Here is a 27,176-nt window from a genome sequence, read left to right as displayed (position 1 = left end):
CTCTGACTTAGCTTCTGATGTAACTGGCAGAATTTCTTCTCTCTCATTCCCACCAAAGTATATATCTGTTGAATTGTTGAACTGGATTATGTCAGAAGCATTAATTGGAAATCATCACTCTGTCGAGAACAACAAAAACACAAAATCTCATGACCAAGGAAGAGCAAAAGAATTTGTCTGGATTTCTCGACCTCACCTCTCAGAATGTTGACAATGAACTACAACCAAAACACAACCATGGCAACAAATTAGATATTCGTTGAATCAGGCCAAGACACAGAAATATACTGCATGCCAAAATGTAAAGGTGACATGAGTGATCAAAAGAGAGGGAAAGTGAAAGGTCAAGGGAGAAACTCTCAGCATGTAGGTACGGAACCATTTCCATGAGGTCAGCTACATTCCAAAGTGGCTGCGGCACTGGATGGGAGCTGTTGGGACATGCTGCACAGCCCAAGACAGTCTTTGAAGGTTTGTACCCACCCTCGTTTCCTGGAGATTTATGAGGCCAGTTCAGACTCTGTCTTGCCAGTGCTACATCAAAAACATGCATCTATACTCTTCTTAAATGAAACATGCATCTATACTCTTCTTAAATGAAACATGCATCTATACTCTTCTTAAATGAAACATGCATCTATACTCTTCTTAAATGAAATAATAGACACCACAATAAGAAGGGTTGGGTGTATAGGTTGGGCAGATTTCACTCCTCTTTATGGATAGATTATTTTGGTAATTATAAACTGAATGGGCAGAATTAACTCATGTTTATTGAGCTTTGAATTCTGGAGCCTGAAATCACAATATTGTATTTATTCTATGTGAGTTTCTTTTTTCCTTCTTTCCTCTTTTCTTTTCTCCCTCATCCTTTCTTTTCTTTTTCATTCAACAAATGTTTACTGGTTCTTACTCTACCAGGCACTTCTCTAGGGGCTGAGAAGGCATCAGTGATCAAGATAGATACAGCCCCTGACACTGCAGAATGTATCAAGACTAAAAGAAAAGGTTGTGTGAAGGGTTTCTTTGAAAGTCCTGTATGTTCACTTCTGTAGGAATGATCCAGGGGTTTATAAATAAAAATAGAGACAAGTTAAAATATTTCGTGATTTTAAATGTGTGCCAAATATTTTAATGGTACACTCTGGCTGTATATAGAAACCAAGAAACTAAGAGAACTGGAGTAGGTAAGGCATATGATGGGAAGAAGTTGCTGCACCAGGAAGCATAGAATAGTTCAGATCAGTGGTCAACTTCTAGAAGGTTCTGTGGTATATAAGAGGCGATGCCTCTGCCCAGAGACAGAGTAATGCCTGGGGAATGTAGCTGATGAAATCATCAGAAGACGTGGCTTATGACAAAAGGGTGCATGGAAAGTTCAAGAGACTGAAGAAATTGTCAGAGTGGCAAAGCAGCAGAGAGGGGCATACATGTGTGAAATTAGGCTGTAAAAATTGGGAGTGACCAATCATGCATTGCCTTGCAGGTCATCATAAGAGTTTTGGTCTTTATCCCTCGTGAAATGAAGACTTAGATATGTTTTAAGTATACCAGTTTGTGTATGTCTCTATGTGTGTTTGTAAAAGAGGAAAAAAAAGAGGGTAATTTTTTGGAAATTCCAAGTGTACTTTGGTGGCAGTGAGGTTACTGTAAGGCAGTAAACTTAAAAACAAATGACATTAGCCTGCAATAAGGTAATAGCCTTAAAGGGAGAGAGAATAGCCAGCTTTGAGTTATGTGAAAAAGATAAAATCTACAGGGCATGCAGCTGGCTGTATTTGATAGAAGGTTATAAAGGATAACTCCTAGATTTTGGGATTTTGTAGCATATAGATGATAGTGTCATTCCCTGAGATAGAAAACACTGAGGGTAGAGTCAATTTGTTGGAGAGGAGGACAATTAACTTTATTTTGAAACTACTAAATATGAGGTGCTTTAGTGATACCCAAAAGGTGATATCAAAGAGGCAGATGAATGGATGGGTTTGGGGCTCACAGGCAAAGTCTGTGATAGAGACACTAATTCATGAGTCATCTACAGTGAGGTGACAATTGAAGCCATTGGCCCAGATGGGATCTCTTTGTTTAAATGTAGAGTATAAGAAGAGGGCGTAGGAACAAACCTTGCAAAATAGCATTTCTTAGCCAGATAAATGAGATTAAATTTGAAGTGGAGATAAAATAGAAGTAAACAAAGATGTACGGGGAAAACCAAAACAGTCTTGTGACATGGAAACAAAGAGAAAAGAGCATTTTGAGAATCAACAAGTAGTCTATAGTGCGAAGTAATTCTTACAGGTAAAATAAAATGAGAATTGAAAAACGTTTAATCTAGGGGTCACTGGCAACCCAAGGTAACTCTTTTACATAGAAGGAAGGGGCTAAAGGCCAGGTAGAAATCAGTTGAGGGGAAAATACATCATGTTAAAAAGAAAAGGCTGAACACACATGAAATAGAAAGGATCATGGTAAAAAGAAATTGGACCTAACGTGTAGGTTCCATGGACAGCAAAAGGGTTAGCTCTCTACTGACATTTGAGAGACAAAGGAGAGGATGTGGATGGATGCTGAAAAGTTTGCCAAATTCATAGAAGTGAGTTGAGGGAGTTAACAGTATATGGCCTCCATTATCTCTCTAAAGCATTTGGCTATTTTTTGAGGGTGAAAATATTAAATTGCATTGGGAATTAGAGCAGAAGTATAACAGAGAAATTAGGCAGGAGTTTTGTATTAGCTGCCTATTGCTGCAGCAGTGCTGCATAACAAACCAACCCAAAGTGAGTGACTCAAAACACTAGGCTCTTCTTTAATTTGTGTTTCTGTGAATTAGCTTCATAATGCTTCTGGAATTGTCTGAGATTTATCACATATTTTGAGGTTGGTTGGCTGTCACTGACCTAGGCTGGCTTCATTGAGTCACCTGAGATAAATGACTCCTTTCCACATGTCCCTCATCTCTAGCAGGCCAGTCCAAGAAGTTGTCATGGTCAAGGCAGAGATGCAGCAGCAGAAGTGGGAAGGTGCAAGCATATTTTCAAGCGTATGCATGCATTATATTTGCTAATATTCTAATTCTATTGGCCAAACCAAGTCACCTACCCATATTCAGGATCAAAGAATGGGGAAGGAGATCTTCTCTGCAGTGGGAGGAACAATAAAGTCACGTGGCAAGTGGATATGAATACAGCGAATGACAAGGAATTGAGACTCTTAATGCAATCAATCTACAAGTCACCAATAGTATTAAGAGCACATTCACATAATTTAACTTCATTGGATAGTGGAATCCAACAGCTCTGTTGTGTGGATTTCTCCAGCAACATTTGATTGCTTAAGTAGAACACCAAAAAGATGTTTTAAACTATATGTGGGAATTGCTAGAATGTATGAAGAAAGTGCAGAAAGACAGATAAGCAAGACCATGTAAGATATAAGTAAGGCTGTTATTGATGTAAAGCCATTTTAAAGTATCCACTGGCTAACGAGGCAAGTGAAGGTGTGGGAGAATGGAAAAAGGGGGGCTTTTGAAGCCAAAAGTTACTCATAATGAAAATAGTTTAAACCATAATATTGACAAAGAGGGGGTTGCAGTCAGGAAGAGGGTGCCTGAAGTTTTCAGACAGAACAATTTTATGAGATAACAAGGTCTAAGAAGTGGCAGTTTGAGTAGGGAGCTGAGGTAAAGCTAGTAAAAGGGGAAGGCAAAGGAAATACAGTCAGGGAAGAGGAGAGTGTTGAGTCATTCTTGTAATAAATGAAAAGATGAAAAATCTAAGTCTAGTGCTGGATGTGCGAGAGGCAGTAACCAGGAGTTAAGCAGTTAAGTGTGGGGAAAGGGAAATATAATATAGCCAAACAACACAGGATGCAAGAGCTGCATTTTATGGTCTGAATTGATATAGTTGTTGTTATTGGGGAGAAGGGTTAATGAACTAGATGCAGCAAACGGAAGCAAAAATGCCATCAAGATTTTCTCTCAACCTTGAAACATATGGGCTATTATAAAAACAAACAAACAACAAACTCTGGGTTATAAGAAAGGCAAGATGGAGGAAACTACAACTTTTCTTTGTTGAGAATACATACAGTTTTGGAATGAGTAGCGATGCCATGTCGTATAAAGTTGGCTAGCCAAACTGGGTACAGATGTTCCAGAACAGGACAGAGAATGACAAAGTTGGGAAAGGAAATGTGTTAAGGAACAAAATGGTAGGAGGAGGCAACAGAGTAACATTCACCCTTCCTCTCTGTCATCTCAGTGGTTCACTGGCAAGAGGCCAATGCCTCCTGACAGTAACTCCATCTCTGTCCTGTTCACTTTCCCGACATTTATCTGCTAAACTCCTAGTTACTCCTCCTCACACATCCAGCATTATGATACTGGGCTTATATTTTTCATCTTTTAATTTACTACATCTTTTCTGTCCTAGGAAGGACAGAAACCATTCTCACACTTGGTGAACTCAGAGTCCTTGAAGGAAAATAATTAAATATTGTGGAGAGAATGAGAGGTAACACATAGAGATTATACAGGGATAACATTGTTATTTACTTTCTTTTTCATATGAGAGAAAAAAGAGAAAACATATAAGAAAAAACATGAAACTAAATATGGCATATATTTATCCTTTTAAGTATAACATGAGTGTTAGCAATTATAACTTATTACATTAATGTGTCTAGAAGATAATCGAAGGAACTAATTGAAGTGAAAATTAAACAGTATGTGATATTGCACAAAACTTGAATTCATGTCCTAGTTTTGTCTGGCTCATAATCATGTCTGTCCTGGTAGGGGCATTGTAAATGCTTAATTAATACATTTGGGAAAAAATGAATAAATTGTTATATCTTGGAAAAGTATACTTCAGCCTTTCTGATCCTGAGTTTTTCTCTTCCTATTTTCCTGATTAATTTATATCCATTCTCAGTATTAAACAACCTAGGAGATATGGACTTGATATACAGTAAATGCTAGAAAATGATCATTGTAATCTAAATTTGCTTATGTGAAGTTGGAGGTGTCAATAAAGCCTCTTTAGCTATTATTCAAAGGTCTTTTGCTGTCTCCTACTCATACTTGCCCATTAACTCAAGCCTTGCATGTTAGCAAACATTAATGATTTTTCTTGTAGTGCTGGCCTATCATATTTACACACCCACACTCTCTGAGGTAATCTTGAGCCAGGATCCTTCTGATTATATTTCACTTTTTCATGCTGTTGTCCCAGAAGATGTTGACGTCATCCAGAGACACAGTAGCGCCGTCCTTCTTCAGAGGTTCAATTCATTCTACCATCTGGAAATTCTGCCGACAAGGCGGCCAGTGTTAGAAATTAAGCTTGTGACATGCAGGACATAGTGGAGTGCAAACATTGGTCAGTGCTTCCTCTCTCAGCCACAGGGGAAAGCCACACTGATTGGTATTCAGGAAAGGGACCTCCTGTTTCGAAGGATTCCTTCATGCTGTTCAGCAATGCTGTTTAGGGTGGATTTTCCCATTTGAACGGCAAAGCTTAAACACAAATATTAACTACCTGAAGCTGCAAATAGCAGCATAGTACATTAAAAAAATAATGAATATGTTAACCAGCCTCTACCCAACCAAGAAAAATACTATGCAGAGACAAGGCTGATTTTAGAAAAATGCCCAAGGAAACATTAATAAAGTTGAGTTTCCTTTCAAAGTCTGTTTTTGCTAAACATTCATAGTTTTGCTTTTTCCAATCCAATTTTATTATAAGAAAGATCTCCCACATGTGTACCTGGCATTCCTTTAAAAATAATCAGTAATACACACACAAAAAAAATGGAAATAGTGGGTGAGTTCTTAAGTGTGACAGAAAGAAAGGGCAAGATATGTAACAAAGAAGGGAGACACTTCTTTGAATGCATGTAAGTTTGTAGCCTCTTTAGTTATAAGCAGATTTTCATGTCCTTATTATTTTGACTATTTACATTTTAATATTGTTAATTTGGAAAATCCAAGTCTATCTGATTCTTAACTGCAAGGTTTCTTCCCATGAAATCACTGAAGGTGCAACATTGCTTGTAGTCAGTAGAAGACTGATATTTTACAGCTGTAATTCCAGGTTAAGGCAACAGATGGACATTCTTTCACCTGTTGGATAGCTTCTTTGGTATTTATTTCTGTCCTTGGTGAAGATTAAAGCTAAATTACTGGGCTTGAAGAGGCAGTTCACACCTGTAATCCCAGCACTTTGGGAGGCCAAGGCTGGAAGATCATTTGAGCTCAGGAGTTGGAGACAAGCCCAGGCAACATAGAAGATCCCTATTTCTCTAAAAAAAAAAAAAAAAAAAAAAAAAAAGTCTAAGTATGGTGGCACATGCCTGCGGACCCAACTACTCAGGAGGCTGAGGTGGGAGGATCACTTCAGCCCAGAAGTCGAGGCTGCAATCAACCAACCATGATCATGCCACTGCACTTCAGTCTGCATGACAGGGTGAGACACTCTCTTTCACTAAAGAAAAGAGAAAACCTAAATGGTTAAAACATTCTGTTCAATAATTCTCATTCTCAATTGGTAAAATAGGAATTTTAGACTAAACTTAGTGAATAACAAAATGCTTTTGATGCACTTTCTTTGTTCAGGGCTCTTTTTCTCAACACTTATATCGTTACTTCCTCATAAGAAGCCTGTAAAGTTGGTATTAATATTAATCCATTTTCCAGATGAGGAAACTGAGGCACACAGAGATGAAAAACTGTCCAGGTGGTTGAGCCAGAATTGAAATGTTGGCTGTCTTCGTCTGGAGCCCACACTTTCTACCTTCCTGTTGTGTTGTAAGTTAAACTCAGGTTTAAATTGGCTAACTTGGCTTTGCCTGGTTTTCTGTCAATCCACTGTAATTTAATCTTGGTTTTAGTTTATTTGTTTTGTTGTTTTTGTGTAGTTTTGTCTAATTTGTGGCTTATAAATCTTTTTTGTAATAATGACAGGAAAACATGGGGCAGGGCACCTGGGTTCTAGTCACAGCTTAGCTACTAACTTTAAACGAGTTTGGATGTTGCATAAACTCAGTTTCCTTTCTATAAAGCAGACAAATGAGAGAGCATCCCTTTCTGCCTCATAAGGTTTTATCCTCCAAATCTACTGTGCTAACAAATTAAAAATGTTATCATAGATGCTTCTTTCACTAAGCCAAAGGGATGCACCAAGCTGAAGTTTATGGAATTCAATTTGACAACTTGTATATTAAACTTCTAAATTATTTTTCTGAAGAGGTTGTTGAAACTAATGGAGAAAGGGAGGGTTAAGCTTATTGATGAATTTTTATTCATCCATTTACTGCACTTCAAGAGTTATTCAAGAATGAATTGTGACACGTATTTGGAACAATTAAGAACAATGACTGACCACCTAGGTTTCTGTAATATCAAAAATGTGGGAATATCTACAAGGACAAATAGATGGTGAAATAAATTTTGAATGCCAAGTGATACTTTGTGTCACTCTTTGAGGACTGCTGAAACTATTTCTAGGAAACCACACACAGGCACATGCTACAGTTGAAGGGTTATGATGATATTTGTGAGTTCTTAGCATAAATCAATTTTGAAAACTATTTTAAGACAATTTGTTATTTTTATTCTCAAACATTTATTTGGAAATCTATTTATTCTCACCCACATAGGAATATTTATCTACATCCCTAAGTTTCCATTTTAGTTACTTCCTTGTATAGTATTCTTCTGACTTGAATCTTGGATCAAATTCTTCAGTTTTTACATTGTTTAAAATAAGTTATCCTGCCATCCTTCTCTCCCAAGCTAGTGGTATCCTATAATCTATGAAAATGCACTGCAAATGAAGGAAAACCTTCAGTTAAACATTCTACCCTATTTTCTGAAAGGGATAATTCCTCCCTTTTATCTTTTAGCACAGTCATTTGAAAGGATGTGGTCTTCATGGCTGGAAAGGCAGGATAGTTTTTGTGTGTTTTTTGATAAATTGAGCCCCATCAATTTGAATCACTAGACACTGTGCTTGTGGTTTTAGTACTTTCTTCTCTCTGGGACATCCCACCCCCTACCATCCTTAATAACTCAGCTTTTCTGTTACCTCATTTGATGACTGGCAGAGACGGTGGAGCAGCAGGAACCACCACAGTATATTCAATGAATTATTTAGTAAATCATTCTATAAGTATTCAGTGAGCACCTTCTGTATGCAGGAATGGTTTTAAGTACTAAGGCTATTACAGCCAAATGCCAACTCTGTACTCCTGCTCACACAGTGGTGACATTCTAGGAATATTGAACAGAGAAACCAAAAATCAATGATCTATATTAATATTTGTCTCAATGAATATATATACCAATGAGTAAGCTAATATTAAATTATGATATAAAATAGAAGTAATAAAATGTAATAGAGGTGTATGGGTTAAGAGAGGGATACGTTGGTGTAGTCAGGCTTCCGAGAGATGGCTTTTGAAGGGATACCATAGTTAGGAGAACAGTGAGCCACCTGAAGAACATTTTAGACAGAGGGAACAGCACACACAAATGCTGTGAGATGACAGCTACTAAGAATGTTGAGTAATAAAAAGAAGATAAAGTGAGAAAGATGGAAATTATACAGCATGAGGTCTGAGAGGTAGAAGAGGACCATTTCATATACGTCTTTATAGATCATGGAAAGGGCTATGTATTTTGTTCTAAGTACGATGGTGTAAAACAATGATTCTCAAAGTTTCATGTGGATTAGAATTATGTGAGTGACTTGCTAAGGCGTAAGTTATTGGGTCCATCACTAGAGTTTCTGACTTACTGCTTCTAGGTTAGAGCAAGAATTTTCATTTCTAACAGATGATGCTGACACTCTTGGAATAGGAAAAACAGTTTGAGAACCATTGCTGTAGTCAGTAGCTGTTATGTGTTCCTACTCAGAATAGATTTCACCAAAATTTTACAAGTGGATCTTGATTTTCTTGTGCAAAACGTCTCTTCTGTATTCTTAGCCCCAGCAATGTATTTTATTACCTTGGTCACAATGAGCTATTCAGTGTTGGACATATGACTTTTGGCAGTCAATTGAAATCCAATCCAGGGAAACTCTAGAAACTATTGGAAAGTGAAAGTTCTTAAACTACCAGACAAGAAGCTCACAGTCAATATGTACGGAAATTCTCTTCAAAAGCTAAGTCAATGCAGATGAACGCTGAGCTGAAAGATGACAGGAGACTGAGCCCTGGTACCTTCTGTTTGAACCCCTGGATGTAGTCATGCCTAGGTCAATTATACTTCTGTGATTTCTATTTCCATCACTAATCTTCCCATCTTATGGTTTAGGAAATTTCTCTTTGGGTTCTGAAACAACCCAAAATATAAATACAAATAAAGAGCTATAGTAGATACACCACTTTTACAAATTTAGATGTACCTTCCTTCATCACCAAGAACCAGATAAGTGAGTTTATATGGCTAAATACTACCTGTACATTTATAAAATAAATAGGCTTTGTACAGGCAAATGAGATATTTCAAAATAGAAAATCTCAAGCAAATAGGGGAATGAAGTGTTAGTCAAATTAACACAGGCATTTGAAAATGTGCTAAATAGCACTTGGTGACACTATATTATGGCTAGTAGCATTGTTACCTGACTATTATCTATAATATGACCCCCAAATAAAATTCATAGTTGTATTCTTCTGTCCTTTTATGTGGAAACTTCACATTCTCTACAAGTTAATGCATGTTTTCCATTATAATTATACAAATCAGTTTCTCATCATTTAGCTTCTGTCTAAATGTGATCTTTTCAAATAGTCTTTCTTGACTGTTCTATTCCAACTGTCATCTCCCTACTCAAGATGAAGTCTATCAAGCCATCATATTTCATTACTTTCTGAGAAAACATTTTCTCTGATTATTTTGTTTGGTCATTTTGTATCTCTTAGAATATAAACTATATGAAAGCAGTGGTGTATTCTCTTATTTATCATTAACATTCTGTCACCCAATTGATATTTTTAGAGTAGAAAAATGAATAAATTGTACACTTTTGCCTTTCCTTAAATACATTTTAAAAATTTGAGTGTTTCTTTTCTATATTTGTATCTCTACCTTTGGAACAATTTCAGGTCAAATTTCGTTTTAGTCACAAATCCTCCCTGGCTACCATCACCCAAGGTGTTACATATGGGGAGGATAATTGAGGGATAATCTTCAAAGTTATTGGTAATCTTCCATAATCTGGTTGATATGTTTTATTATTTTTTCAAAAATCACATACATATGTTATATATGAATGCCATATATCTCACAATAAAAAGCTTTATAAATATGGTTGCCTTTCAAAATAAAAATGTGCAGCCCGTCTCTCCCCAGAGATCACCACTAACTTGTATTTTGCATTCATCCACATTTTCTTTAAGACTATATGCTTATAACTCTCAAATTCGTAAGACCAACGATGTTATCTTTCTCACATATCTACAATGCCATATTTCTAACTACATACAACTCCATATATATAGATGTCATCCAACCTCATGACCCCTTCAGCATGGACTTCTAGGACAAGGTGTGGGCTTTGGCAGACCTGAAACATTTCGGAAAGGAAGCTGGTGTTTTGGGGGCAGTGGTAAGTCTGTTTTTAGACATGTTATTTCTGAAGTAGCAGCAGGGTACTGAGCTTTTTATCATTGCCACCACAAAGCTAAAACCTGTCTAAGTTAGTCATGTGAGCCATTTTACTGGTCAAGATATGGGTAATATGAGTGTGCCCTTGGTATTGATCTCATCTCATTTATATGTGTTTAAAATTCTACATTAATCCAAATTCTAATTTCTGAATAATTTATGCAGAGGCCAAAGAAATGTCAGGTTTGCAAATAATTGGAGGACCTTTATAGAGATTCCAGGTAAAAGTACAGAGCTGAAAAGTAGAAAGAAACAGTGCAAGTCTTGTCATGTGGACTGTTCAAGGGCACAATAGTTATCAAGTCCAACCTTTCAATTTCACAGTCTAGGGTTTAATGAGAGCCCCCAGGGCTTAGGTTTCCAGGGAGATGACCTTGGCCCAAGCCATCAGCAACAAGGATTTGAAAAATACTAAATCCATAACCCATATTAGATTGATCACATGTAAACTGGGTGGTAAAATGGGAAATTTGAGATGCAATATTTGAACCTTAGATCAATTGGGCAAGAAATATAATAAGGCATTATTATTCTCATTCCACAGTTGAACTTCTTCAAATTCAACTGTGTAATAAAGAAGTTGAATGCCTTGCCCAAGTTCACACAACCAGCAAGTACAAGAGTATCTGGTTTATCTGGCTCTATAGTCACTTTCCTTTGCTTTCTCAACAGATGGCTGGATGCATGACCTTGTCATATATGTAAAACATCCACAGACTAACTGGAAAAGGACTTCACCTCAGCCAAAGTGAGTGCGTTGCAGAATAAGTGCAGAGAGCTTACCTTGGTTTTTAAAGATATTGCAATCTGTTTTAATTGGGGATCTCATTGCAATGTGCTCCTATGTCTTGAGACAGGTAAGCAAAACAAAATGAAGGTGATTAGCATGGGGAAAGATGGAGCATATTTGAAGCAAACCCACTTTTTAAAGAATTTCCTCATTCCTCTTCATTCTTCCACTTAAAACCTACTGTGACATTTAACTCTGTTTTTCATGGCAATGTATCTTTTTCTCCTTTTCATTTTTTTATTTCTCCTTTATCTTGAATAAATTGCTCCATGAGGTTTTTCTCTCTTCTCCGCTTCCTAAGACACCCTAGACATTCCCTTACATGAAATCAACCAGGTTGGTCTGTCTGCTCATGCCTCGGCTGTTCTCATAAAGAAAGAGAAGAAAGGGGCTCAATGCCTGGAGTGTGTGAAAATGGGGTAAGGTGAGGGCAGAGTGTGGCAGGTATTGTGCTGAGGCCATGAATGCATAATCACTCCTGTCACAGCAAATAGATTCTGTCATGAGGAATTCCATGGTTTTCCAGAGGAAATCAGCTTTCCCTGCAGGCTGCCAAGCCCAAATGAGCTCCTTACAGCACCTGCAGATCTGAGCATCAAGCAATTATTCCACTATCTTGCCTAAAAACAAAGACTTTGCTACCCTTTGACAACCTCTGACCTTTTCCAGCTAACATAAACTAATTATATTTGCAGCAGGAGGGGAGGAAGGCTTTCGTGGTCCTCCGTGGGAGTTGTCTTTCATGCTTTGTGCCACGTTGTCGGTTCTGGCAATCCAAAAAATGACCACCCTTCAATCAAGGGAGTTGCTGGACAAAGCACTTAAAGAGATACAGGGAGGCCCTTATGACAAGTGAATCTCACTGTCTAGGCTTGGTCACAGTAGCCCACACTGTCCAGTTAGCAATAGTACAAGAGAGCCATTGTTAAGTGTCACTTAGCAGCAATTACAGCCTGGTCAAAACAGTTTTTGTGTGTGCGTGTTGTTTTGTTTTTAGACAACCTGTTAATGGGCCCACAATTAGGTGTAAGGAATAACTCCGGGCCGCAGGCACTGAAGCAAGGTCAGAGGTTAATTGAGACTTTCTATCCTAATAATCTGAGTTTTTGCAACTTTTTGCTGAGAGAATAGTCTTAAACAGAAAGGAGATAATATGATACAATTAGTTGGAAAGCAGGAGGGTCAAAATTCCCAGATGAGAAAGGAAAACTGGCCAAGGAAATCAGGCCAGAGGGACCACCTGGGCCACTTCAGATGCCAAGAATATCTGTGGCCATTCATCTGGTGGATGAGGCACAAAGCGGTGTGCCCTCCATTCATTACATCCCTCCTGTCTACCAAAGAAAATACAAGGTCAATGCCATAAACAGGAGGCATCTCAGGGTAATTGAAATTCCAGAAACGGCATTAGAATAGCTTACAGGCAATCACGTTTTTCTTTTCCTATTGAAGGTATATTCATGTCTTGAAATTGTATGGAAGGCCTTCTTTGTGGTGGCTGGGGTTGCAGAGGGACTTTCTGATAGTTTTTGAAGGATTGTGTCTAAATAAACAGCTCCCTTCATAGCTGAGAGGAAGAACCCAACAGAACCTCCTGGGCTTGCTGGCTATGGCGCGGCACATGTAACGTCCACACCTGCTCCCTTGCTCTTAACTATCAAAGGGCCCCTCTTTCTCCATTCCTTCTAGGTCATAATCAACGTATTGTGTCTTAAGCAGCTGTTCTTTATCTGGTATCCTGAAACTACTATTGGAGGTTTCTTGGCTTTAATCTTTCTTACAGCTTGTTTTTTCTTTTAACCCTTTCCCTTACTCACACCTGGTAATGCAAACTTTGACACTTCCAGCTGGCAGATCCCTCTGATTGGAAGTGGACTAAAATTTGCTAAATCATTTTGTTTCTTTCCTTTTTTTTTTCCAGTACAGCTGGCGCCAAAATGTGATGATTTGTTTTGCTCCAGTCACTGAAGTTTTTGTTTTCTTTTATATCAACCCCATACTGGCTTCCCAACTTGATGCTGAGTCATCTGGTGCAGGTGTTCTAAGCGGCTGGTATTTATGTCACTTGCAGATGGTTTGGGTAAATTACACGATGTTCCTGCAGCCCTGTTGAGGCTCTCTCAGGTCCCTTTGATCCTGGCCTTCCTGTGGGTCTTGCACATATGCAGAACTTCAGGGCACAAGGTGAACTCTTAGGTGGATTCTACTCAAAGCTGGTTGGGTTGCTATGGGCCTCAAAGTCTGATGGGCTTCAATTGAAGGTAAGAGAGGTTAACTAAAAGAAAGAACCCTGAAATCACAACGTACCACAGCTTCACCTACACAGGGAATTACATACCCAATGTGCAGTAGAACGTAAGTTAATTCTACAGCTTCTTAAGTAAATTGGAACAAAGGGACCACATTTTGCTTCTGAAGAAGGAGAAAGGTATGTAGGAAAGTAAGAGCTGGAGTAGGGAAATTGTTAAGTATTAAACATATGTGTTTAGTGTTTTTTCTTCATTACGTTTGTCTGACCCCAAACTGTCTCTAGCCCCTGTTCCAATGCTCAGTGCAAAGACTGGCTCATAGGCAAGAATCTGAAAATCTCATCTACTTATACTGTACAAATACAGCTTCTATTAGAAACTTACAAATCCTTGCTCCCTTCTATCTAAAAAGGCTGCTTTTATCATGAAGCAATACACACCACTTGGGAACACTCAACATCTTCTCTTCCTGTAAAGATTTACAACTTAGTGAGAGAAATTTCTGTTTGGTCATAGCCAAAGGCAAGACATATCAACTTCAATTTTCAGAATAAAGTTTTTGGGAAAGCTGTGTCTTCCTAAGACTGCAGAAGTCCCACCATTGTAGGTGATATGGTTTGACTGTGTCTCCAGCCAAATATCATCTTGTATATCCACATGTTGTGAGAGCGACCCCGTGAGAGGTAGTTGAATCATGAGGACTAGTCTTTCTCATGCTGCTCTCATGATAGTGAATAAGTCTCATGTGATTTGATGGTTTTTAAAAAGGGGAGTTTCCCTGCACGAGCTCTTCTCTTGTCTGCCGCCATGTGAGACATGACTTTCACCTTCTGCCATGATTGTGAGGCCTCCCCAGCCATGTGGAACTCTAAGTCCAGTAAACCTCTTTCTTTCATAAATTGCCCTGTCTTGGGTCTGTCTTCATCAGCAGCATGAAAATGGACTAATACAGTAAATTTGTACCAGTAGAGTGGGGCACTACTATAGATACCCAAAAATATAGAAGCAACTTTGGAACTGGGTAACAGGCAGAGGTGGGAAGAGTCTGGAGGGCTCAGAAGAAGACAGGAAAATGTGGGAAAGTTTGGAACTTTCTGGACACTTGTTTAATGGCTTTGCCCAAAAGGCTGATAGTTATATGGACAATGAAATCCAGGCTAAGATGGTCTCAGATGGAGATGAAGAACTTGTTGGGAACTAGAGCAAAGCTGACTCTTGCTGTTTCAGCAAAGAGACTGGGAGCATTTTGCTCTGCCCTAGAGATTTGTGGAACATTGAACTTGAGACAGATGATTTACGGTATCTGATGGAAGAAATTTTTTTTTTTTAATTAAACTTGAGCTTTTTATGGTGGTATTTAATAAAAAATATATAAACTAAAATTTGCCATTTTAACAATTTGAAGTGCCTAATAGCATTAATTACATTCAGTGTTGTGCAGCCATGATCACTATTTTTAAAATGTTTTCATCACTCCAGATACAAACTCTGTAACCACTGAGCAATAACTCCCCACTCTCCCCTCACCCCAGCCCCTAGTAACTTCTAATCCACTTTACGTCTCTGTGATTTTGCCTGTTCTAGTTATTTCATATCAGTGGACCATGTGATATTTGTCCTTTGTGTTTGGCTTATTTCACTTAGCTCAGTGATTTTTTTTCTTTTTTAATTTATTTTATTTTATTATTATTATACTTTAAGTTTAGGGTACATGTGCACAATGTGCAGGTTTGTTACATATGTATCCATGTGCCATGTTGGTGTGCTGCACCCATTAACTCATCATTTAGCATTAGGTATATCTCCTAATGCTGTCCCTCCCCCCTCCCCCCACCCCACAACAGTCCCCGGAGTGTGATGTTCCCCTTCCTGTGTCCATGTGTTCTCACTGTTCAATTCCCATCTATGAGTGAGAACATGCAGTGTTTGGTTTTTTGTCCTTGCGATAGTTTACTGAGAATGATGATTTCCAGTTTCATCCATGTCCCTATAAAGGACATGAACTCATCATTTTTTATGGCTGCATAGTATTCCATGGTGTATATGTGCCACATATTCTTAATCCAGTCTATTGTTGTTGGACATGTGGGTTGGTTCCAAGTCTTTGCTATTGTGAATAGTGCCACAATGAACATATGTGTGCATGTGTCTTTATAGAAGCATGATTTATAGTCCTTTGGGTATATACCCAGTAATGGGATGGCTGGGTCAAATGGTATTTCTAGTTCTAGATCCCTAAGGAATCACCACACTGACTTCCACAATGGTTGAACTAGTTTACAGTCCCACCAACAGTGTAAAAGTGTTCCTATTTCTTCACATCCTCTCCAGCACCTGTTGTTTCCTGACTTTTTAATGATGGCCATTCTAACTGGTGTGAGATGGTATCTCATTGTGGTAAGCAGGAAACCATTCAAGATGTGACTTGGGTGCTATTAAAGGCATTCAGTTTTAAAAGGGAAAGAGATCATAAAAGTTTAAAAACTTTGCACCCTGGCAATGCAATAGAAAAGAAAACACCATTTTCTGGGGAGAAATTCAAGCAGCCTGCAGAAATTTGCATAAGTAATGAGGAGCTGAATGTTAATCACCAAGACAATGGGGAAAATGTCTCCAGGGCATGTCAGAGACATTTGCAGCAGCCCCTCCCATCGCAGGCCTGCAGGTTTAGGAGGAAAAAATGGTTTCATGGGCTGGGCCCAAGGTCCCTCTGCTGTGTGCAGTCTAGGGACTTGGTGCCCTATGTCCCAGCTGTTCCAGCCATGACTAAAAGAGGCCAAGGTACAGCTTGGCCTGTTGCTTCAGAGAGTGGAAGCCCCAAGCATTGGCAGCTTCCATGTGGCATTGAGCCTGCAGGTGCACAGAAGTCAAGAATTGAGATTTGGGAACTTCCACCTAGATTTCAGAAGATGTATGGAAATGCCTGGATGACCACACAGAAGTTTGCTGCAGGGGTGGGGCCCTCATGGAGAACCTCTGCTAGGGAAGTGCAGAAGAAAAATGTGGGTTTGGAGCCCTCACACAGAGTCCCTACTGGGGCACTCCCTAGTGGAGCTGTGAGAGGAGGGCCACTGTCCTCTAGATCTCAGAATGGTAGATCCAGTGAGAGCTTGCACTGTGCACCTGGAAAAGCCACAGACAGTCAATGCCAGCCAGTGAAAGCAGCCAGGAGGGAGACTGTACCCTGCAAAGCCACAGAGGCACAGCTGCTCAAGACGATGGGAACCCACCTCTTGCATCAGCATGACCTGGATGTGAGACATGGAGTCAAAGGAGACCATTTTGGAGCTTTAAGATTTGATTGCCCCACTGGATTTCAGACTTGCGTGAGGCCTGTAGCCCCTTTGTTTTGGCCAATTTCTCCCTTTGGAATGGCTGTATTTGGCCAATGCCTGTACCTCCATTGTATCTAGGAAGTAACAGGCTTCCTTTTAATTTTGCAGGCTCATAGGCAGAAAGGACTTGCCTTGTCTCAAATAAGACTTTGGACTCTGGACTTTTGAGTTAATGCTGAAATTAGTTAAGATTTTGGGGGACTGTTGGAAAGACATGATTAGTTTTGAAATGTGAGGACATGAGATTTTGGACAGTTCTGGGGCAGAATGATATGGTTTGGCTGTGTCCTCACCCAAATATCATCTTAAATTTACATGTGTTGTAGGAGGGACCCAGTGGGAGGTAATAGACTCATGGGGGGGCTGGGTCTTTCTCATGCTGTTCTTGTGATAGTGAATAAATCTCACAAGATCTGATGGTTTTAAAAAGGAGAGTTTCCCTGCACAGCTCTTCTCTTGTCTGCTGCCAGGTGAGACATGACTTCCACCTTCTGCCATGTTTGTGAGGCCTCTCTGGCCACATGGAACCGTTAAGTCCAATAAACCTCTTTCTTTCGTAAATTGCCCAGCCTCGGGTATGTCTTTATCAGCAGCATGAAAATGGACTAATACAGTAAGCTACTGCATAGGTTTTCACAGAGTGATCAACCATCCAAGGAGTTTCTCAGCATTGACTCTGCTAAGATCAAAACAGTCCTGGCAAACTGTGGCCAACCTAATGTGTGTATTGAATTACCTGCAGAACTTGTTAAAAACAGACCCCTGAGCCCCACCCCTACAGGGTCTGGGGGAACCCTGAGAATTTGTATTTTTAACAACCTTCAATGTGGTAGTGAAACTGCCAGAACAGGGCTACTCGTGGAGTTGGAAGGAGCAGCTCTGTAGAACCTGTGAAGGGGAGCAGATGAAAGTGAAGAGCACAGATCTGGAGCAGTGCGTATGATACAGAAAGGCATACTATTTTAAGTGACTCACCCCCAATGTATCAGGAACTTATTGCCACCATAAACAACAACCAGAAAATCTCAGTGACATGAAACAATGAACATATTCTCATGTTCACAGAACAGCAAGTAGAATATGGTTCAGCTGGTATGGGCTCAGCTGGGTGGTTGTATTTCAGTCTGTAAGTTGGCTATAGGTCTCTCCCATATGTCTTAGTGTGGTCAACTGACACATGTTTTACTTCTGTTGAGAGTCCTAAGTGGAAACATGTGACACTTCAGAAAGCTTATACTCAGAACTGGCACAATATCACTTTTCATTGGCTATCACCAGTCAAGCCCCAAAACAATGGAGTGAGCAGTGTGCTCTTCCAATGAAAGTAAGGAGAGAGTAAATATTTCCTAAGTAATAATCTAATCTACTATAGTGATCTCAGAGTTTTAGAGTACTCAATCAATCTAATTTGGTATATAATTGGGTATATGTCAGTGACTGGTATACAATTGCTGTATGTCTAATAACCTACAACAAACTTTCAGATTCTTTTACCATTCAGGTAGGAATAAATACCAGGAAGCTGAAATATTTACTAATTGCTAAAGTACATATTTGTCTCAAGCCATTTTCCCACCTCAGTTGCCCAATAACTTTGAATATGCAAAATTCAATGTTTTTCCAATTTATAAATGTTTGGTTAGGCATAAGAGTACTGTATTTTATTTTTATTTTAACTGATTTTTTTATTTTGCATTTTGTTTTCTTTATTCTTTTCTCTAAAGTCCTCAACCAGCTTTTTTTAGTTAAATAAACCTGAAAATTTAGTGGATTTTCCCTATGTAATTATTACAAATATTTCCTGTGACAGTGATATATCATGTAAGAGACTTATAGATAAAACACAAATAACTACTGAAACAAGTAAATATTTAAAAAATCATTTGAATCTATAACACAAATATACTACCTTCTAACAAAAGATTACACTAGAACCATCTTGTTCTTTAAACATGTAAATTGTTCCTGATTCTTGGAAAAAAATATTTATTGGAATCTATAAATATACAAAACTTAAAAGGTATTTATTATCCTTGGCAGGGCTTTCAAGAGGATCAATATTTCCAGGATGTTGGTATTAGCATCCATTGTTCGCTGGCTAGATCTTTTCCAACAGAGCATGTGACTTTCATCATTACAGCAGAGGAATGCATTTATCAAAGTTAAGGAAGTCATTTGCCATTCGGATGGCCCAAGGAGCATAAACATTTATCGAGCCTTGGGAGAACTCTCTATTATAAAAAGATTGGCTAATTTCTTAAAACTACTCCTTCAATAAAGACCCAGGTTATGTGCCATGGTATCTGTAGCTTTCTGTCTGGGTCAGGGTGACCTGCACACAACCCTGGCAGGATGCCCTTGAACACAGTATTTGCATCCCTTTGGTATGCCAAGGTATCAAGCATTCACAGTTCACACTGAAACCACTAAATGAAGAGCTGCGCAAACAGGTCACCGTAGGGATTGTTTCTCCAGAGGGGCATAGTCTTACAACTGTTATGAAGGGTCAAAGGTAACTTTCATTTCTAGATGCTAATTACTCCAAGAATTTGATGCAGGAGACAGCTGGTTAAAATGAATAAGTGCTGCAGCATTGAAGGGGAAAATCAAATAGATGGTTACAATAAAAGTGCAATATGCAACCTAATAAGTATGCAGAGAATAAGGGACAATATTGTTAATAAACATCTGTTAGTCAAGATGATCTTTGTTGAACTGGGCTCTTTAATATTATATCTGCTAATCACATGCAATTAAATTTAAATTTCAGGTGGTTGAGATTAGGAATTCAGGTCCTCAGCCACATAGGCCACATACAAAGTGTTCAATAGCCACATGTGGCCATTGGCTACCATACTGGAGAGCCCAGATATAGAACATTTTCATTACTGCAGAAATGTCTATAGGACAGCAATGACCTGGAGTGTTTTGCTATTGGAGGGGTTTTGGACTTAGTGCTTTTATATAGGAAACATGATTTTTTAAAAAAAAGCCATCCATGGAACGCTTCCTCATTCCAGTGCTGTAGTAAGGGTTGCCCTAAAATTTGGACCTAGAAAATTCACTTATCATGAATGAAAAAACTGTTACTACTATTAATAATATTTTTGTCCTGGTGAATATTCACATTGTACCACACACTGTGCTAGATGCTTTACACATATTGTGTCATTTGATTCTTACCTTAGAGACTAAGATCTATCTGTGAATTACTTTGAGACAAATCAGGTTAAGAGAAAAATAAAAACTGACCTTAGATCACAATTAAGTAAATATATTTAAACCTAAAGCAATTATTGCTCTTTGAGTGTGTGTGTGTGTGTGTGTGTGTAATTGGCAGCCCATTGTTACGCGATAACTACACAGAATTAAGCAATAAACTCTGCCAGAGCCTGGGGATATGAGGACAGGAATAAAGATGATTATCAGAGACAAGGGAAAGAAAGAGAAAGTAAGAAGTATTTGAGGATTCACTAAAGAGGCTGAGATTTAGTAGGAATAGTTGAGAAGACTCAGAAATTTGGTTGTAAGATCCAGGCAAGCATGGAGAAAGGCTGCACTTAAGAGATTTGTGGGTTCCCAGGCTAACTCCAGAAAAGAGGATTAGGGCAGCAAGACTGATGTTGAAACCACCAAATGGTCATATAAACATCCGAGTTTCCTTCCAAGATCAAGTTGGATCCAGTGATAGATGAAAGGATTTAAGAACATGAGGTTGGATGTGGATTGCTGCTTTCAAAGACTTGGACAAAAGAAAAGTCACAGCCTCTTAATTTCTCTCAGTGAACTTCAGCTTAGACATTAAATTTCAGAGGAAGCAGATGGCACACATTCAATGTTCTGGGATATGACTGTACACAGTCAGACTAAGCAAAGGTCAAAAAGAAGTAAAAAAAAATAAGTGTTGTACATCAAGATGGTTAGTAATGAAAATATCCTATCCTACTCAGTTTATAGTAAATCGCTTCTATATAGAGCAATTTACTAAAATCTCAGAACATTAAGAATTGCCAAATCTTGATTTATTGCAGAAAATTTTGCCATGGTGTTTCCATTTAGAAACTTCTTTCTTATCTTACACAAAGTAAAGAAAAAATCTCTTTAGCACCTGGTATTATTAGTGAGGTATAACTGTGGTGACAATATAATTTATCGTCCAAATAGAGACACTTTTGAGAATGAATGTAATTATTTATAATTACAGCAAAACCACAGGTGTAAACCAGAACTTTGTCCAAGGCAAATCAGGGCAAACCAACAACCTAGGTATAGACCACAGCTGGATGCAATTGGATTCAAGCCATTTTCCCAGTCCAGCTGCCGAATGTGACTCAAAGGCTACTCTGCTGTCAGCTGATTTACAAGCTGATTGAAATAATGATGCAAAGGCACAATGATGAAGATGTCCAATGCCCATTTTAGGTAAAAATAACTAGTGTAAAGAAAAATATCATTGATCATTGTTGTTGAGTTTGTATTTTCAAAGAAACAGTGACTCGATAAACTACATCCAAGAAAAAAGAGTCTGATAACCAATCTCTACTCAGCATAGGAGGGCATTTCTCTTCATTTTTTAAGATAATAAATTAAAATAAATGCTATCTTTAAGGTACTAAAGATAGTAAGGTTAGATATACTAGTTCAGCTAATCTACATTCCCACCAATAGTGTAAAAGTGTTCCTGTTTCTCCCCAGCCTTATCAACATCTGTTGTTTCTTAACTTTTTAATAATTGCAATTCTGACTGGTGTGAGATGATATATCATTATGGTTTTGATTTGCATTTCTCTAATTATCAGTGATGTTGAGCTTTTTTTCATATGTTTATTGGCCACATAAATATCTTCTTTTGAGAAGCATCTGTTCATGTTTTTTTGTCCACTTTTTAATTGGTTTGTTTGTTTTCTTGTAAATTTGTTTGAATTCCTTGTAGATTCTGAATATTAGACTTTGTCAGATGAATAAATAGCAAAGTTTTTCTCACATTTCCCATTACTGGATATAAACCCAAAGGAATATAAATCATTCCATTATAAAGATACATGCACACATATGTTCACTGCAGCACTATTCACGATAGCAAACACATAAAATCAACCCAAATGCTCATTAATGATGGATTGGATAAAGAAAATATGGTACATTTACTCATGGAATACAATGCAGCCATGAAAAGGAATGAGATCATATCTTTTGCAAAGGACATGGACAGAGCTGGAAGCCATTATCCTCAGCAAACTAATGCGGAAACAGAAAAACAAACACAGCATGTTCTCACTCGTAAGTGGGAGATGAAAAATGTGAGCACATAGACACAGGGAGGAGAACAACACACGCTGGGGCCTTTCGGGGGTGTGGAGGGAGGGAGTGCATCAGGAGAAAAAGCTAATGAATGCTGGGCTTAATACCTAGGTGATGGGTTGATAGGTGCAGCAAATCCACTATGGCACACGTTTACCTGTGTAACAAACTTGCACATCCTTCACATGTACACCGGGACTTAAAAAAAAAGGAAGATATACTAGTTAAGGTGTATCTTTAGGCATTAGAAGAACTTGGAAATTGAGGTGCACTACTGGTATTCAGTGAGTAGGACCTAGAGTTGTAGATGTTCTACGATGTGCGGAATAGTCTCACACAATGAAGAATGAATCTGGTCTCATGTGACATTCATGTGGGTGAAAAACATATTTATATATTAAGCCTAAAACTTAAATTCATTTTACATGTAATGAAAGTATCTCTTTTACACTGTATTAATAGCAACTATCAGACACATTGAGAAAATACTTTATCTTGTTTGGCAATTTCTCAAGAATTTTTTGCTATTTCAGAAAATCACATCACAGAAGGCAACCCTAGTCATTATTGTTAGTAGCTACACAACATATCTACATCCGTAACTGACACTTAAGGTGATCCTATGAATGAGTATAAGCATGACAACTTAATTATATCTTCCAATGTAGTTATGCCCAAACATTAACAGGTTGAAATACTTATTTTATCATAAATTATTTTCCTCTTAATTTCATTTGCAATTTATTTTTACAATATAATTAGACCATTAGATTGACTTAAAGATAAGTATGTGGGTAGTTTATATTATCTTTGAATTTCATTTTAGAGTAGTAAAGCCTGTGTTATAAAATATCTTATATAAATAGGAGCCTGATAGGGCTGTGGACCAGGGCTCCAAGGCAGTGCTATTTCAATGCGGTCTCAGAATTGGTAGCAGAGAGCTTGTTAAAAATGCAGATTCTTGGTCTCCACCCCAGACCAACAGAATCACACTCTATCATGCAGCATCCCAGTGAGATGTGATTTATCAAGCCTTCCAGGTGATTCTTCTACTGCTCTTGTGCATGCAGTGATTTGAGGATTATTGCTCATGGTAAGACAAACATGAGTAATATATTGTCTTCAAAGAACCTATGCTATAACAGGAGATGTAAAGATATCTTTCTACTTGAGTTGGATGAGTAAGAAAATCATAGGGATCATGATCACCAAAAACACAATAGAAATTTGGCAATAACCTAATTCCAGAGACTATACACTAAACATGACATCAATAGCAAAAAGCTGGATTCAGAGACAAGTTTAAACTACACAACTCTGATTAAAATGAACAGGACTCATGCTGTTAAGACTCTGCACAGTTCTAAAAACATACCCAGTAGAGCACTTAAGCTGTTCCAGAACACGTCATTCTCTACTTTTTAACAGGGAGCAAACAGCTGGGATGTGTTACTAGTAAGCCATGTTTTCATAGGCTTTCTGGTTTTCTTTAGCCAAACTCTTACAACAGTCTTCGGACAAATTAGTGCCTGAAGCTATAGGAAGTCTTTAGTTGTCTTGGAGAACTGCTGAGTAAGTCAGGTCTCAAAGACAACATGCCCACAAGGACTTGCCTTGCCACCTTTGGCCTTTCCACCTTGGAAATGCCTTCACAACCAATTACACTATTCTCAAATGTCTGTTTATTTTTAACGACTCTAGTTAAATGTTAAGAGTTATTCCGATGACCTAGTTCAAGACTCTCAGAAAAAAAGCTTAGACAAATCAATAGACTAAACTGGGAAGCTTGAACAAGACATGAACAAGAATCTAATCAATATCTTAACAAAAGACCAACAAATGGTTGAGCACTTGTATGCCTTTGTGGTTCTGAGGCAGACCTCACTTTTCAAAAGACATTAAAGAGTTCATTATGGAAGCAGTGTTGTGAGAAATCACTTTCTGTTTCTAGATACTCTCATGTCCACTTTTGCTCTGGGGAATGTGTATGTGTGTGTGAGCATGTCTTGTTTCTCTAAATTGTCAGTACAGTGAAATAGTTGTCATGGGTTCACCAAAACAACTTTCAGAGATTTTCTTTCTGAATTTTCTTGGGAAAATTCCTGAAACATTCCTTCTTCTTCCACACACAAAAAGGCAGCCTCCCTAAGGTTCTTCCTTAGGTTCCCCCAGCACCTACATGGGTATCGGCAAACATTATTGAATCTCAACAAGCACATTTATTTCAGATTCTACACATGAAGGGTTTTCAAAATACTCTTCCATACCCATGGTTCATAAACCCATGGTCCAGAACATCTAGTGTCCATTTTTACTGCCCACAGGCAATTGCTACAGCTGTATAACCCTATTGAGAATGAGAAAGGGAGAATGTCACTAATTCTTTTGATATCTTAGGATGCGAATGTCTATGTGCTAATGTCATCTGCATAAAGGTATATACTCCCCACTTCACTTTGACTGAAGGCAACTACACATTAATGGTGACATCCCCTTTGGTACTAAGAGCTACTCAAGGAAGCATTTAGCAACAGGTGGACCTAGTTGCACTTAAACCATTCCCCTAGGGAACAACACATGCTTATACTGTACATTCCCAGGCCAGTAAACCCATGACAAAATTATAACTCCCAGTAGTCAGCTCATTTAGCCTTATGCAATAGAATCCATCCTCTTTTTTAGGAATGGAAAATTTATTCCTTTCTGAAAAAGAGTACAGTATAATAGAAGGCATGGGAAAAAATCATTCAAAATTTACAGACTTGGGAGATAATAAAAATTCTGCCAATGATCAACTTTGGAATTTACAGTAATAACTTAAGATTTCTGCTCATTAACAGTGTCAGCATGTATAAAAATTAAGGGGTTTAAGAATCTTAGAAGCCCTATGGAAGGAATTTAGAAAGTGCAAAGATACATGTATTTGAATAAAAATTTGGTGCTTGTCAGACCATGTTTTTTTTTTTTTTTTTACTGATTTTTACAAGAGTAGATATGACCAAAATATTAAGAGTCATGGGATAAAATTTCTCTAAGGAAACTTTATCACCATAATATAATTGAAAACTTCTATAAGTCAATATACTGTGTAAGGCTTTTGAAATACATAAATAGATAGTACATAAATCCTGAACAGCATACTGTTTCACGGTTTTTTTTTTTTTTTTTTTTTTTTTGAGACATGGTCTCAATCTGTTGCCCAGACTGGAGTGCAATGGCGCGATCTCAGCTTACTGCAACCTCTCCCTCCCAGTCTTAAGCGATTCTCCTGCCTCAGCCTCCTTAGTAGCTGGGATTACAGGTGCGCACCACTGCGCCTGGTTAATTTTTGTATTTTTAGTAGAGACGGGGTTTCACCATGTTGGCCAGGATGGTCTTGAACTCCTGAACTCAAATGATCCACCCCTTGGCCTACCAAAGTGCTGGGACTACAGGCATGAGCCACGGTGCCTGGCCACAGATGACTCTTATTTGCTGAATTCAGTACATCACTTAGGATCACCTGTATCCTTTGAGAGTTTATTACAAATGCAGCATCTCAGGCCTCATCCAAGTCCTCTGGAACCAAAATTTGCATTTTGACAAGATCATGATTCATATACATGTTAAAGGTTGAGAAGTTCTGGTCTATAACACTCAATATTTCCACTTCAACCTTCTAAACTAAAGAATTATGTGACATGACCCGTCTTCTAAAGAAGCCTTCACTTTAGTGTCATTACCTTTGTCTTCATAAAATATTCAGTTTTTTTATAATCATTTGGAAAAATCCAATAAAACAAAACTACAGTCATTTGTTGCTAAATGAGGGGGATAATACCTCCTGAGGAATGTGCAGTTGGGTAATTTTTGCCCTTGTATGAACATCCTAAAGTGCACTTACACAAATCTAGATGTACTTCTAGGCTATATGGTGTAGTCTATTACTCCTAAGCCATAAACCCGTATAGCATGTTTCTGTACTGAATACTGTAGGCAACTGTAACACAATGGTAAGTATTTGTGTATTTAAGCATATCTAAACATAGGTAATGTTCAGTAAAAATACTGTCTTATAATTTTATGGGATCATCATTGTATATAAAGTCCATCATTGACCTAAATGTTGTTATGAGGCACATGATTGTGAATTGCAAGCAAAAAAAATCTACCATCCTATTTCTGTACCTAAACATGTCTGTGTTTAATTTGTCCAGTTACAGGATCACATTGATATCCCTAGCCTAGCATTATTGTAGTTCACAACAATTGGACAGTATATTTTGAATGAGTCAATATCAAGAACAATAGAACAGACTCCAGGTGTGGTGGCTCACACCTGTAACCCCAACACTTTGGGAGGCTGGGACAGGAGAATTACTTGAGCCCAGGAGTTCAAGACCAGCTTGAGCAACATGGTGAGACCCTGTCTCTACAAAACAAAACAAAACAAAACATTAGCCGAGTATAGTGGCATGCACCTATAAGTTCCTGCTACTTAGGAGACTGAGGCAGGAGGATTGCTTGAGCCCAGGAGTTCCAGGCCTCAATTAGCTATGATGGTGCTACTGCACTCCAGCTTGGGTGACAGAGCAAGACTCTGTCTCAAAAAAAAAAAAAAAAAAAAAAAAAAAAAAAATTAAAATTACACACACACACCCCCTCCCCAAAACAAGTTATCAAAAATCTTTGGTTAAAAAGTAAGAAAGTGACTTCTACTTCTGGCCAAGGAAGAACAACTGAAAAACACAAAACATACGAAACAAAAGTCTGCCAGACACTGGACATGAGGCAAGAAGGGCGAGTGATTGCTGAGCGATGGAAGTCAAATGAGATGAGTCTTTCAGTTA

At 38.3% G+C, this 27,176-nt stretch overlaps 1 long non-coding RNA gene across 1 annotated transcript; it reads left to right on the top strand.

Annotated features, from left to right (window-relative positions):
- The first annotated feature begins 227 nt into the window (after positions 1 to 227).
- Positions 228 to 20,312, top strand: LOC134735871 (uncharacterized). Its single transcript, XR_010119435.1, has 3 exons — positions 228 to 471; positions 11,345 to 11,529; positions 19,087 to 20,312. It is a non-coding gene; the product is annotated as an uncharacterized lncRNA (long non-coding RNA).
- Positions 20,313 to 27,176: the final 6,864 nt, after the last annotated feature.

The sequence above is a fragment of the Symphalangus syndactylus genome, chromosome 24 (genome assembly GCF_028878055.3).
Source record: "Symphalangus syndactylus isolate Jambi chromosome 24, NHGRI_mSymSyn1-v2.1_pri, whole genome shotgun sequence".
Lineage (NCBI taxonomy): Eukaryota > Metazoa > Chordata > Mammalia > Primates > Hylobatidae > Symphalangus > Symphalangus syndactylus.
Note: the sequence above shows the minus strand (reverse complement) of the source record. Positions and strands in the feature narration are given on the sequence as shown.